General features: G+C 47.2%; 1 protein-coding gene across 1 annotated transcript in view; it reads right to left on the reverse strand.

Moving 5' to 3' along the window:
* The window catches only part of KLC2 (kinesin light chain 2), an 854,727-nt gene that overhangs the window by 751,844 nt on the left and 88,969 nt on the right, over positions 1-13,914 (reverse strand). The window lies entirely within an intron of this gene.

Raw genomic sequence — 13,914 nt, forward strand, 5'->3', positions numbered from 1 at the left:
AACCTAGTATTTTCTTTCTTTGTGTGGTCTCTAAACGTCTTTATGTATTGTAGGTATTGGGCAGGAGTAGAGCCTGTTTCAATATGTCAAAGTCATTTCAGGCTAGGCTAATCCATAATAGCACTGCTGCCATTCTAGGAACGTGTCTGCTAAGCAACAATGCACTTTTATACGACTCATTCACCCTTCCTGGTGATAGATCAGTTTCTGCACAAGATCAGCTTAATACCAGTGGTAGGTAAACCCTTCTCTGAACACATTTATTTTAAAATATTCACCATTGTTCATAGCAAGAGTTGTTAAAAGGGATTTCCAAAATCAGCCCTTGGTGGAAAGCATTTGAGAGGCCACCCAGTGTATGGTAAAACAGGGAAGACACAGAGGTTAGCCAAAACCCGGCCAAGGTGAGGTAGGTGAGCAGTCATGGATTAGTCTCAGGAAATGTGTGAATGTGGTCTAGGGCTACAATGAGTCCACACACAAACACCAATAATTCAGTTTAGACAGTAATTATGACATGCATTACTTACCATAGTAGCATTTCCGATTATTTTTTCTGCTTAGATTCACAAGCTGTGCATATAGTCAGACATCTAGTGTTAATTGTGGAGTATTGCATCTTGTCTTTCGATCCTCGAAAGACGACATCGACATGGGCGTGCTTGTAACACTATCCCTAACGTGATGTGTAGTGTACCCAAAATCCCTCAAGCGTCGAGGTCCCTTTGGTTGCGTATTTTCTGCCGTGAGGGAGCCTATGACTATCGCGAGTGAATACAGAGAGAGAAAGGAGCAAGATGTCCATGTTCCTTCTACTCCGAGAGGGGAGGAAGGGTGGACACATGTGAATCTAAGCAGATACAATCATCAGAAATGCTATTACGGTAAGTAATGCATGTCTTCTGATGCTTGTGAATCTGCTTAGAATCGCATGCTGTGTATAGACTAGCAAGCACTACCCAGAGATGGAGATGGGTTGTGTGACGGAACATTATAAAAGATGTTTTAGCACTGCTTGTCCCACCTGAGAATCAGACCTAGAGTGAGTATCGAGGCAGTAGTGTTTTGTAAAGATATGTACAGAACTCCAGGTTTCTGCCTTACAAATGGACTCGAGAGGAACATTTGAAAATAATGCTATGGAAGCCCCAGTGCCCCGAGTAGAGTGTGCTCTAGGCTTGAAGGGCAGATCTCTCTGAGCAAGAGTGTAGCATAGTGTGATGCAGTTTAAAATCCACTCTGAAATGGCCGATTTAGAGACATGGTCCCTTTCTCTACCAGCTGCCACGGATTTGAAAAACTGTTTTTCTTAGTGGTTTAGTCTTTTCCAGATAATATACGACCACTCTCCTCACATCAAGTGTGTGGAGGCTTCTTTCTGCAAAGTCAGTGGGGTTCTGGAAGAAGGTGGGTCATTCAATTGACTGGTTCACATGGAATTTTGAAATGAATTTAGGCGCAAACCATGGGTGATTGCGCAGAAGCACCTTATCTTTATGAATTGTGACAAATGGGTCTAGAACTGAAAGGGTCTGCAGTTCACTAACTCTTCTTACTGAGGCGACTGCCACCAGGAAGGCGGTCTTGTAAGTGAGTGCTTTAAGGCTCAGCTTATGCATAGGTTCAAAAGGAAGTCCAATTAGTCTTGTGAGAACCATGTTCAGGTCCCATCCGGGAGCTCGGTATGAAATAGCGGGATGAAATCTTAACTCCTTCCTACAAGCCTTAATAACTGGTATTTTCCACTACAAAACCTTTTTCTGGGACGTAGTGTAAGCAGAAAGTGCAGCTAAGTGTTCCTTCAGGGAATTAAAAACCAGACCGGAGTCTAGAAGGTGAGTCAGGTATAGGTAAATATGTGTCAGTGAGCAATCTATGGGATTGATGCTCTTAGAATGCAACCAGATGACGAAGCACTTCCATTTATTGGAATAGCAATGTCTGGTGGTAGGCTTTCTTGCTTCTCTAAGTATGTCTATGCATCTTTGAGGAAGTTGGAGGTGTCCAAACTATGACCTCAAAAGCCAGGCCACGAAGTTGAGGTTTTGCGGGCATGGATGGAGTGTTTCCCCCCCTGTCCTGTGATAGCATGTTGTACGGGCATGGTAGTTTCCTCGCAGGGGAGACTGACATTGCCATCAGATGAGAGAACCAGGACTGGCATGCCCACATAGGGGCCCCAGGATCATCGGGACTGATTCCTGGTACATCTTGTGCACTATCTTGTAGGGGAGTCAACAAATTTCCCTGACCATGTTATCTAGAGACTGTTCCCCTTGGAGCGGTTCTGTGGGTAGCTGGAGGCGTTTATGGGCATTGCGCGTTCTCCAGAGTTGCGAACAGGTCGATCCCTGGGCAGCCCCAGTCTGCGAAGACGTGGAGAACAATGTCTTTGTGCAATCCCCACACGTAATCTATGGGTAATGGGAAGTCTCTGCTGAGCACGTCAGCCAGAAGATTGAGTTACCCTGGAATGTGTCGAGACAGGAGGAACATCTGGTGTTTGAGAGCCCATTTCAATATGTTCTTAGACAGTTTGGATAGCCCTGGAGAGCGAGTGCCCCCTTTCTTGTTCAGGTAGTACATGGTCGTGGTGCTGTCTGTGAGGACTAGGACTGTCTTTCCCTGTAGGTGTGTCTGAAAGGCCTTCAGGGCTTTGAATACTGTTAGTAATTCCAACAGGTTTATGTGGTGGATGCTACCGCTCGGGACCAAACGCTGTGCGCGGTCTGATGGAGGTGAGCTTCCCCACCCCGTCAGAGATGTGTCCGTGGTGAGAGTGGCTTCTACTGCGGGGTGGTGAAGGTCTTGCCCTGCAAGATGTTTTCCCCTGACCACCACTGCAGAGAAAGAGGGCTGCCAGGACAACCACTAGATCATCCCATTGTCTGCTGGTCCGACACCATTGGCTTGAGAGCCACTCTTGCATGGGGCGCATGCGCAAATGTGCGTATGGGACTAGATAAATGCAGGAGGCTGTTAGGCAAAGTTTGTATGCAGTAGCCTCTGGGAACACTACAAAAAACTCTGACTACAGGTATAGGAAACCCAATCTTTGGTATACGCTTGTACTACACAGTTTTGGTCGCGTGTTGAGCAGCCAAGCTTATCTCAAGAGGGGTCAATGTAAGCTGTAGGGGAGTTCGACCGAGATTCAGTGACAAGTATTCAAATAAACACTTACACTCAAGGTTTCCTGAATAAACCATTATTAATTTATCAGTCAGTTAGAATAAGCCTTCTTCAGAAGGGAACAATATGATAGTAACACACAAATACATTTCAATACTGTACACTCTTAGTTTCTAAATCAGTAAAGACCCTTTTGGGATGGCCCACGGACACAACCTACATCCTCAGGTGACTTCAATAGCTAGGGTGCTGGGGACATTAATATCTTATTGTTGGCATTTAGAATACTGTTATAAGTTGGCAAAAGGAAAAGGTTATTAGAACAACAAAAGACCACAGATATTCTTAAGCAGGCAACTTCTTTTGGATCCTTACAGCAGAGTCATTCAGTATAACGGGCTAGGCCAAAGTCAATGGGCAGAAGTCTTATACAGGATGAAGCACCCCAGGTAGGCAAGTAGAAAAAGTCTTTGCACAATGTTTTAGAAGTCTTTGAAGAAAAGAAGAATCAAATGTATGGCCACAAGCCATTAGACTTGAGTAATAGAAGAAGCAACCAACTCTACAGCAAGAGGCAAGTTCTCTCAGACTATGTACAGTACCTTTGAATTGAAGGAAAAGTGCAGCAGAGGACTTCTGTTCTGTGTATCTCTGCAGATATCAATGTTCCCGGGCCTCAGTGGTGGGGACAAGAGGGGGGACTTCTGGGGACTCCTGCACTGCAATGGGACAGTCACTGCTCGCAAACAGCAATCTTCAAATCAGTGGCTGTTCAGTGTTTCAGCATCTCGAGTCTACCGCAAACAGCAACACTGCGGTTCCTGGCTGTCTAGATGGACTTTCCGAGCTTCAGGCTCGGTCAGTCCTGCTTCCTGGGAATCCAGAGGATCTTCCTGAAGCTCTAGGCCAGCTTAAAAGCAACGCACACAATCTGGTGTTCCTCTCCCTGGCTATATGGTTTCCAGCAGCAACTCTGTGGAAATTCAACCAGCTCCAAGATGGATGTCCAGGTGGCTTACTTTGGAGTTCATTTGTCCCACCAACTCAAGGGGAGAAGTCGGCCTTGCAGGGGCTTCTCTGTTGATACGAATTTGGAGTTTCAGCACAGCAGCAGGGCTTCACCGGGTAAACCAACGGTCCAGGAGTTGCAGCAGGCGTCCACTTCAAGTTCTTCTTCGGTTCCTTCGTCCAGTGGTCGAATCATGCCTTCCAAGCAAAAAGCCTCGCTTTTTATTCAGTTCTCTCCTATTCATTCCAGCCTAGCCGTCAATCACTCAGCAGGGTGGCAGTCCTTGCTGGACAGTCAGCCGGCCAATAACTACAGAGTGCATTTGGGTCTCCTCGGAGAATAAGCACAGGGAGTTTCGGGCACCTCCCTCACTTCCTGCCCACCCCAGACACCCTGGAGCCAGAGGCGGGCTTCACTCGTGAATCCCGCCAAAGGCAAAGCGAAAAATGGGACCAAACCTGGTTTGGCGTGCAGAGTAAATCTCAAGAAAGACCTTTCCACAAAGAAATGGCGAAAAAAGACCGGAGCCATTTTGACAAAAATTGCACCCTTGGGTGCTTTACTGCAGCTGCTAACGCAGCTCGTGGTAAAGGCGATAGTTAAATGCCACCAGCCATTCAGTGAGAAAAGGGTAACATAAAATAGTTACATGAGAAGCTAGACAAAGGGGATACTAGGTAACCCCTCCAGCACCCTATTGTAAGATAGTGTGTGCTGGGTCTAAGAAGTTACAAATGTAAGTAAAGTCAATTTCACTTTACTGCTCTGGGAATCAGTAGTTTATCCCAGAGAAGGTATTTAAACCTGGGGGAAATCTGAAAGACTTCCCTGTGCCACTGCACTGAAAGTGCTGTGTGACATAATGTAAAAGATGATGCCTATGGAGTTTGTCAGGCTCCATAACCAAAAGAAACAGAAAGTTCAGAAATCACATTAAAATACAAGAGAGTGGGGGAAAAGGGTCTCGCTCTCTCCAGGTTCAAAACATCAAGTCCTCAAAATCCAGCAAAGTTGCTTGGGGTCTCTAAGGTGGAGGTAATTAGCACATTTCTGAGAATTCTCCCTAACAGAGGCCGTCATCGCTAACAGTTGCATGGCTTTGTGTACGGTCAGCATGTTCTGAACCCCCCTCGTTGGAGGGGAAGACGAGCCAGTCTTCAGTCCAAATTAGAGCCCCCAGAAATTGTTCGACTTGGCTGGGGTCCAAGCTGAGAATCCCTGACTGAGGAGGAGATCTACCGTCTTCTGGGTATTAGCCAGTCGTCGAGGTAAGGATAGACTGGAATGGACTGCCTGTGCAGCTGAACTGCTTCTACCGCCAGTACCTTTGTAAATACCCTTGGGGCTGAGGCAATGCCGATTGTCAGGACCTTGAACTGATATTGTTTGTCCTCTATCATGACACTTAGGTACTTTCTGTGCACTGGCAACATTAAAATTTGAAAGTATGCACCTTTCATGTCCAATGTTGCCATGTAATCCCCCTGTGTCAGCAGAGGATTACTTCCTGCAATATTGTCATTTTGATCTTTTGAGGCTTGACAAACTTGTTCGCTGGGCGGTAACACAGGGCGCATTGTGAGATCCTTTTTGGGTACAAGAAAGTACACTGAATAAATACCCTTGTTTACCTGTAGAAGTGGGACGACTTCTATTGCGCCCTTTTCTTGAAGGGTCTCCACCCCTTGTAGCAGAATTTCAGGTGTTCTGGTGATAGGTGTCTGGATTTTGGTGACCGGTATCAAGGTGGCCGGCTGAACTCGATACAGTAACTGTGGGCGACAGTCTTGAGCACCCATTGGTCTGTGGTGATCCACTCCCATACATGAAGGAAAGAGATTATTTGTCCTCCGACTGGGGAGGCACGGGAGGGGACCCGGACTGGCAAGTAATTTTTGAGCAGATGCCGGGCAGCCTCTTGGGGTGGAGTTTCTACCCCTTGCTTTGCCTCAGCGTTGTCCCCTTTGTTGATATTGACCCGTGGAAACTGCTCCTTGTCCGGAGGACCATGGTGCATTCCCTATTACATACTGGTTGTGGGGTGAGCATGGGCAGGATTGCCCCCGAAAGGAATGGCGAGTGCTACCCCCTCGCTGTTGATAGGGTTTTGCTGTAATTTGGTTTAGGGACTTTCAGGTCTTGTTAGGGAGAATTCTCTGTTTAGGCTGAATTTCCTAACCTAGTGAGTCCCCCAGCAGCTTTGCTGGATTTCGGGAGTTTGTTTTTTTCTCCTGCCAAGAGTGAGTCTCTTTTCCTCACACTCTTGGACATGATTTGAGGGGTTCCTTTGACTGTTAATGTGTTTTATGGGCTATGGGGTCCTTTACTCCATAGGGTCTCATGTGTTTTACTATGTGTGTTACACAGCACCCTCAGTGCAGTGACACATGGGTGTCATAGTGACACCCCACCATAGACTCCATACCCTGGGACGGACTACTGTCTCCCAGGGCATGTAAAGTCACCATTGGCTTTACTAGTCCCAAATTATGAACAGAAACCAGTACAAACCATCATATTGTGGACGTACTGGTCGGGGCAATTCGATTGCCCCGGGGTCTGTTATTTGAGGGGGCACGTCTCCGTCCCCCCCTGATCGAGTTTTGGCTGATGGCAGTGGATACTACTTTTTATATTCGACCGCGAATATATCTCTATGGGATTTTCCCATTGTTCGAGGCTACCAGCTTTAATTATTTAAATCCTATAGCCTCGAACATACCGCCGGGTTATTCATTTAATATTAATTCACCGGTTGGTATTTTTTGCCAGAACTCGATTCTAAAATGGCGTTTGTGTTCTCTTCTGTGACTCCAACCCAAGTCGAGCCCTTTGTTCCACTTTTTGGCGGGCTTCTCCACAGAAGCCTCCAAAAGTGGTGCCACTCTGTCTGGGTACCACAGGGAGTGTGGGAGGGGGTTTAGGCACCCTGGACTGAGTTGCCTTGGCAACTCAAGTCGCACTCTTGTGTGATTGGCCCAAGTGGTGAGCCGGCCAGCTCACCACTTAGCATGTTTGATTGACAGCTAGACTGAATGAATGGGGGTTTCATGCATAAAAGCAGGGCTTTTGGGACTGGAACTTCAGAAGTCGCCACAGGACCTGAGAATCCGAAGAGGGAGAAGCTGAGCCGACCTGCAACGACGACACCACCGGCGGAGCCCTGCTGAACCGTCTCACCACTTCCCGACGACAGAGGAGATCTTCTTGCCAGAGAGTCTCTTCCCCTTGAGCTGGTGGGGACAACCAGTTTGCTTTCCTTTTCGCCTACCAGGACGTCTAGTGGTCGAATTGCCCGTGCCAAACACCCCGGCAACCGGATAGCCACTTACCACTGAACCGCGAATAAAAGGACCACTCCTTTGAATCGAGAAACTCTGCTGCTAGTTTCTTCCCTGGCAGTACAACGACCCCCTGCTTTCCTCCCCAACAAGATCTTCTCTTCTGCCGGACGAAGCACCAACTCGCAACCGCTGCCAGGAACAACTGCCCCCGCTGGAGTGTTCTCACCATTTCAAGGGACTGTGTCCGCCTGGCCTCCCTTTCTGTAGATTGCTACAAGGTGGCAGTAAATCCTTAACCTTCTAGACTGGGCTGGCCTCTTGACCATCTACCTGGTCCCTTTCTTTTGGTCCAACTTCTTTCTGAACCTTCGAGACTTTTGTGCACTTTTCAACCGTGTGACCTTGGACACATTTCGTTCTGATCCTCTTAAAGTGGATCCGGCCTTCTGAACTCTAACTTCACGGTTTGATTTTGCCTACCTCTCTTGCTGTGTTCTTTTAAAAGTGTTGGGATCTGTTTCAATTTATGCTCTGCCTTTCTCTCCTTTTTAAACCGAATTATTAGAGTGCCATCTGTGTTAAGCGCTCACCGCTGTCTGAAAATAAGTGAGGCTTTACTTAAGACTTGTCTAATATTCTCTTAAGGGAGTGTATATACTTTAGTGACTGTTTTTGAACTTGCTTGAGATTAGTGCTAGTGTGTTTTCTTAGATGTGTTTTTAAATAAATAATTATATATCTTTTACACCAAAGCTCTGGTCAGTGTTTGCTTGTTCTACTGTGTTTACCTGCCCTATTGTGTATGCTCTGTATACTGCCCAACTCTTCTTGAGAGAAGTCTGACTGCTCAGCCACAGCTACCAGGTAAATCTGGGTGGTGCAGACTGCTACCAATTGGGTTTACTGCTTTGCAGTGGTCCCTAAGGGAACTGCACAGGTTTCTGCCTAACAGGTCTCATGCTCCTTCGCTGTTTCCAAGGCATCGTCTAATGCCTTCCCAAACAGGTTAGTCTCCTTTACTGGCTTGTTAATAAAGGATGCCTGTGTCTCAGGCTTAAAGCCCGAATTGAGCCATGCGTGCCTTTTAAGAAGGGTACCCTGGGCCAGGGTCCGTCCTGCTGTTTCTGCAGCATCCAAAGTATTTTTTAGTATATTTTGGTTGACCGGCCTCCCTTAGGAAACAACCACCAGCAGGCGTGATTTTAACAGTTCCGGGACTTCCAGCAGGCCCTCCTGGAGTAAATTCCATTGGACGTCGCCATAACTAGCCAGAAATGTGATGTTATTGGCAAACCTAGTGGAATATGCCGCTGACGTAGTGATGCGCTTTCCTAGGGTATATAACTTTTTACAATCCTTGTCTGGTGGTGCCTCAGCCGTAGACAAAGGTACTCCAGCTCTCTTCCTTGTAGTAGCGACTACTAGGGAGTCTGGAGTGTGCATGGCTCCGGATATACAGCGTGTCTTTAGTGGTGGGCTGAAAAAGCTTCTCCCTTAGAGGATTGACAGTTCTTGTTAGAGATGGGGTTAACAAAGAGGGAGCGATGCACCTTTTGATCGAATTAAGTAGTGGTATAATTCTTGTGTGACAATTTGAAAGTGTTCAGCAGCCTTCTTTAAAATAGCATTGAAGGTCATCTGGTCGTCAATGGGTGAGGTATGTCTTTGAGGAGGTTAGTAGGGAGGGTCTAGACAAAGGGTGTCTGGATATGTTGTAGTGGTGGGGGAAAGCCATGGTGCTTCCTCTACCGGCTGTTCCTCACCCCAGTCTGGGCACTGGTCTGGTGTCTCCTCAAAAGGATTTTCTCCCTGATTTTAGGGGTCTTCATAGACTTCTTCAGGCTCAGAAAGGTCACAATCCTCCTCCTGTGGGAATTGACTTGAAATGTTTGGAGCTTTTGAAAGAGTAGGGCAGGAATCCTCCTCCCTAGGTCTCTTTGGGGTGATACATTTCACAGAGAAATCTACAAATTTGGAAAGTTTGTCCATGTATCCTTCAAACCTTACTCTGATCCATAGGGATGAACCAGAGGGGTCTGGAGGGGGGTGGGAGGGGGGAAAGGGCTCTTCTGAAGGACAGCAGTCCTTATGAGGTTGAGATTTTTCAGCCATAGTCTTAGATAAGGGCTCTGAGCTTTCCGAGTACTCCTCTCGACGTTTGGATGAGTTTCAAGGTTTATTTGCCACCAAAACGATGGCGGTGAGACTCTCAGGTAGTTCTGGTGGGACAGGGAGTATTGTTTCGACGAGCCTGTAGCCGTCAAACATTTCGGCGTTGCTGAAACCTTTTTGAGCAGACGCGCAATTAGAAGGCGCGTCAGCGCTATTGTGGTGTTTGGTGGAGACGCCCTTATGGGTTGAGTGTCCGGACGCATGCTGTGTGGATGGTTGCGGTGAGGGTGGTCGATCACGAGGATCAGAGGATGCCGTCAAAGCCTTTGACGGGCCTGTTGGCGTCTTCTGATTCCTCAACGAGTCCGTCGAGGGAGCTAGTGGGGTTGTGTGCTTTCCTTCTTGTGGTGTGGGTGTGCCCCCGTCACCGGGATGTTTTATCCCAATAGCAGTGCCGGTGGCTTGTCTGACTTGGGAACCTACTGCTTCCGCGTGCGGGGGGAGGATGGTGTGGGGTTGATGGCCAACACATCGGAGCCATGGCTGTCGCTTGTATCTTCGTCACTCAAAGCGCCTGCTGCGACGGGGGTGCCACACTAGGCCTGCATGGCGTAGGCCACCCACCGCTTCATCCGTTGATCTTTTAGAGTCTTCGGAGGTAAAAAAATAAAAATAAAATAAAAAAATAAAAAAAATTAAAAAATAAAAAAAATCGGCAAGACTTGCAGGACTGCTCGTCGTGATCACGAGGCAGACACTGGTTACACCTTAGGTGAGTGTCCTTCCACGGGTATTTGCCGTTGCAGTACGGGCTAAACTTAAGGGAGACCTCTCCATAGCTAAGGTGAGAAGCGACAGTGAGACCAGAAGGGAAATGAAGGGGAGGGGGGAATGCAAAGAATAAGAACTCTGGGCCCTACTCTCCCTGCTGTATAGGCCCGGCCGGAGGGCCGAGGCCATGCGGTCGACAGCGTCAACCAAAGCACCAGCCGCCGAAATCTGCAGTCGTCTCTGGCCTAGGATGCAGAAATTGTTGTCAATAAAGGGAAGTCGAATTTTTGCAATGAACGAGCTCCACATAGGATGACTAGCTAGCTGGGCGGAAAGAAATAATCTGAGGAACCTCGACGCGTGAGGGATTTTGGGTACACTACACGTCACGTCACGTTAGGGATAGTGTTACAAGAATGCCCATGTCGACGTCCCCTTTCGACAATACAGTTATTTATTCGCCATTTAGTTATACACCAAGCATATACATTTTTTAAAAAAATATATATAAATAAAAAAAAATTTAAAAATTTAAAAAAAAAAAATTGCAGGTTGGTATTGCTATACAAACCATGTATACATATTCACCATAGAGAGAATAGAGTTGCATATGAATTACCAGTGTTCAACAGGTGAGTAGTCTGATGCAAGGAAAATGGATATAAAATAGTCAGAACAATCACAAGTATAGCTTATCTCAATCTTATGAAGTCCAACGCTAAAGATGGTATTGGGCCTTGTGCCCAAAAGTCACAAGTTCCAATATATAGCCTGGCAAGGTAAAGTATACAGAAAGGATGCAGTGGGCTCTGCAGGTGCTTTGAAAAGTTTTTAAAAGTTAAATAAGTATTTAGCCAAATTTAGGTAAGTAGCCCACTCTATCCTATTCACTAGGTAAGTAAGTAGGAAAGGCTCCTTAATCCAGGTTTCGACAACCAGATTCTAGGTCAGAGGGAGTTAGGGTCAAGGACTGAATGCCCATGGAGGACATGGGGAACAGAAACATGTATGTTAACTTATCCCCAGACTGACATTCCTGCAAATACCACTGCAGGTCTTCTGAAATGTGTTGGGGGACACAATCTTCTGCACTTGGTCCGGGTGAGGAAGGCTCAGGGGTCACAGGTGCAGTGGAGACTGGTTGTTCCAACCAGTCCAGGAGTCGAAGCACCAAAGAGGGACTTCGGAGATCAGGCAGAGGAGCAGGGTTATACAAAGCCAATCACTGCAGTTGATCCTGTTCAGTTGGAGGGGTCGTCAGCGGGCTGCTCTTCTTCGTAAAAGTCTTGGTTGCAATGATGATCAGATGAACAGTTGCAGGAGCCCTCAATTTATCCAAGATTCAGGTTTGGAGCAGGCCCAAGCCCACCAAAGTTAAGGCTCTGCAACATTCAAACAGACCAGGGTTGTTCAATCAAGGACAACCACGGGTCATCACATCAGTCCAGCAACAGATTTTCAGGTGCCAGAGTAAGCGATATGATAGGCTATGTCATTTATAATGCGCTTGTATACAAGTGTTTCTAGGCGCGACAAGACAAGGGAGAGACGACTAGAGAGAGGACAAGACAAACGATCTTACTAGGCCTTGTGTCATTCAGATCGTGCAAGTGCGACAAAGCAAAAGTGTAGGGGGAAGGGAGAGGAAGTGACAGGGAGAGGGAAGGGGAAGTGCAATCAGGGCAGCATTGCTCTGAGTAAGTGCAGCCAGGGCAGTGCAGCTCTGGGTAAGTGCAAGAAGGCAGGGGAGTGTAGAGGTTACAGCCCCTAAGTGCGTGGTAGGCCAGGAGGCAGTGCAGGGGAGTCTGATCATGGAGGAGCCTGGTACCCAGCGAGACGCGGAGTGTAGCCAAGCAACAAGTCGATGCAGCAGACAGGGAGGTCAGCAGGGTAGGAGGGGAAAATGAAGGTCTTGAGCTGCTTCCGAAACATCAGGTGGCCCGGCTCAGGTTTTAGAGGGGCAGGGAGGTCATTCCAGAGGGAAGCACCTGTAGAGGAGAGATATCTACCCCTCCCCCTAAACCCCCCCCCTCTGCCTGGAGATGCACCTGACCCTCAGAGAGTTGGACAAAGCCGAGCAAAAGGGTACAGAATGAAGGTATTATGTTAGTGAGAGTTGGATGTAGTGCAGACCCCCAGCTCCAGAAAAAATTGTGAACGATGTAGACAGTCTTGAACTTGATCCTTGCAGCTACCAGGAGCCAGTGGAGATATTTCAGGGCATGAGGTCAAGATTAAGTCTTGCAGTCGTGTTCTGGATTAGTTGCAGAGGGCAGATGGCAGATTGAGAAGAGGCTGTTGCAGTAGTCCAGCCTAGAGAGAACCAGGGCTCTGGAGACAGTGAGTTTCTGGGGGAAAGAGAAAAGGAACGTGCCGCTTGTAGTGGGCCTTCTTGGAAAAGTCTGATGTGAGCAGAGAAGGAGTTAGTGGAGTCACAGATGACACCAAGGTTTTTTTTGCCTCACAGGAAGAGGGCCCAAGCAGGGCGGCCAGAGTGAAAGAGGGAAAGCAGGAGCAGGGGTACCAATGAGAAGGATCTCTGTCTTACTGGCATTAAGACAGAGATCGTTGGAGGTGCACCAATACTGAATCAGGGATAGACAGGAATGAGCGAGAGAGGAGAGGAGGCTGAGGCGACACTGAAAGAGAGCAGAGTGTCATCCTCATAACACTGAAAGTTAAAGGAGAAGGTAGACAGGTAGACACTGAAAAGCCAGGATGAGAGGATAGAGCACTAGGCAACACCACATGAGGGTTGGTCTAGGTGGAAGGAGGTCAACTACTCCTGGACCTGAGCCGTAATGCCCAGGTTCTCAAGGAGTCGATTGATCAGGATGGCGTGATTGACAGTCAAAAGCAGAGGAAAGGTCAAGGAGGATGAGGACAGAGGGAAGGCTGCAATCAAGATTAGATCATTGTGATAATCAACTATTTTGGATGGTGATAGATGTGATGTTACAATGTTGTATAGTCAAGAGAGATTTCCAGTATGAAAGTAGGATTATGATTGTGTGATGGGATAAATGATTGGTAGCAGAAAATTGTTGTATATATGAAACCAATGAAAGATGTCAAAATAATTTTGTCATTTATATATTTTTTGCATTTGTAATAAAATAATTTCTTTGAGTTAATAAGTAAGAGCATATTGTCATCCTCGATCCATTGGTCCATAGTGTTGATATTTTCCGTATCTTTTCCTGAAGGACCAGGGATTATTTTCAGGTACCCCTTATATTTTTTGAAATGTCAAGATTAGAGAGCAGATCTTCAAGGGTGTTCAGGAGAGCAGTTTCCGTGCCTTTGGCTGCTCTAAAGCTAAACTGATGATCATGGAGACAACCAACAGATCCGGAGTGGAAAGTAAGTTGGGAGATGGCCCGCTTTGAGGAGTTTGCCCAGGAAAGGAGTGATGGAGATCGGCCGATTATTTGTCAGACAGGTAGAATCGGCATAAGGCTTTTTAAGGAGGGAGTGCACAAGGGAGTGCATGAGGAGAGAGAGGAAAGATCCAGTGGCGAAAGAGTGATTGCAGCGTGGGTGTCAATGTGGTCCTTGATGGTTCTGGAGGAGCAGGGGACCACCTGTTTGGATGACAATTTCATA

The sequence above is a fragment of the Ambystoma mexicanum genome, chromosome 2p, assembly GCF_040938575.1.
Source record: "Ambystoma mexicanum isolate Mex_15411 chromosome 2p, UKY_AmexF1_1, whole genome shotgun sequence".
Classification (NCBI taxonomy): Eukaryota; Metazoa; Chordata; class Amphibia; order Caudata; family Ambystomatidae; genus Ambystoma; species Ambystoma mexicanum.